The sequence below is a fragment of the Schistosoma mansoni genome (assembly GCF_000237925.1).
Source record: "Schistosoma mansoni, WGS project CABG00000000 data, supercontig 0013, strain Puerto Rico, whole genome shotgun sequence".
NCBI lineage: Eukaryota > Metazoa > Platyhelminthes > Trematoda > Strigeidida > Schistosomatidae > Schistosoma > Schistosoma mansoni.
The window spans coordinates 1,999,785-2,000,693 of NW_017386025.1; positions in this window are offsets into that span (position 1 = coordinate 1,999,785).

The window sequence follows — 909 nt, forward strand, 5'->3', positions numbered from 1 at the left end:
GGGACTCCTCAGCAGTGCGCATCCACGAACACGCGCTCGCGAGATTCAAACCCAGGAGCAGTGGCCATTGGAGTGCAAACCACGTCTGTCGTGAGATAGGAACTCACTGATGACAATTGGTGAATGGTTGCTCAACTTCGTGGATTGGTTGGAGTTAGACATTAACACCATTGGATGCCAGCTCAGTGGTCTATCGGTTAAGGGCTTCGGCTCGAGACTGGTAGGTCCTGGGTTGGAATCTCGCGAGAGCGGGTTCGTGGATGCGCACTGCTGAGGAGTCCCATAATAGGACGAAACGGCCGTCCAGTGTTTCCAGGTTTTCCATGGTGGTCTAGCTTCAATCGACTCATGCTTTAAACTATTTATTATATTTCAAAATGAGAAGACAAAGTTTACCAGAACTATATGATGCGTAAGTGCATTAGATTTTGAATTCGGTACAAAAACAAGTAAAGTCAAGTAACCTAATAAGAACTGATGACAAACACACTCGCTTTCAATAGATTCTAAATACTGGGATGTGTACCGAATTCATCTGGAAAGCTCTTTGTACGACAAAACACTAGTCATTGTTCCCATTGGGAGCTACATGCAACTTTACAGAAACTAATGACTAAATAGTAGTATTGAGATAATGCCTTCAAGATGTACATATACCAAGAGAGATTGATCAATTGTAGTAGTACTAAGTAACAACATTCGAGAAATACAAACTATTAGAATTAAGCTAACAACTATTTGATATGAATACATTTCAATGGTAGCACATACGATTAGCATTTTACAAATTGAATAACTCATTAGCGAACAACAAACGATTTCACGAAACTTCAGTTTCTATACAAAAATATACATATTATTTGGAAATAATCAGATTTGGAATATTTTCATTATATAAGGAATTTTTAC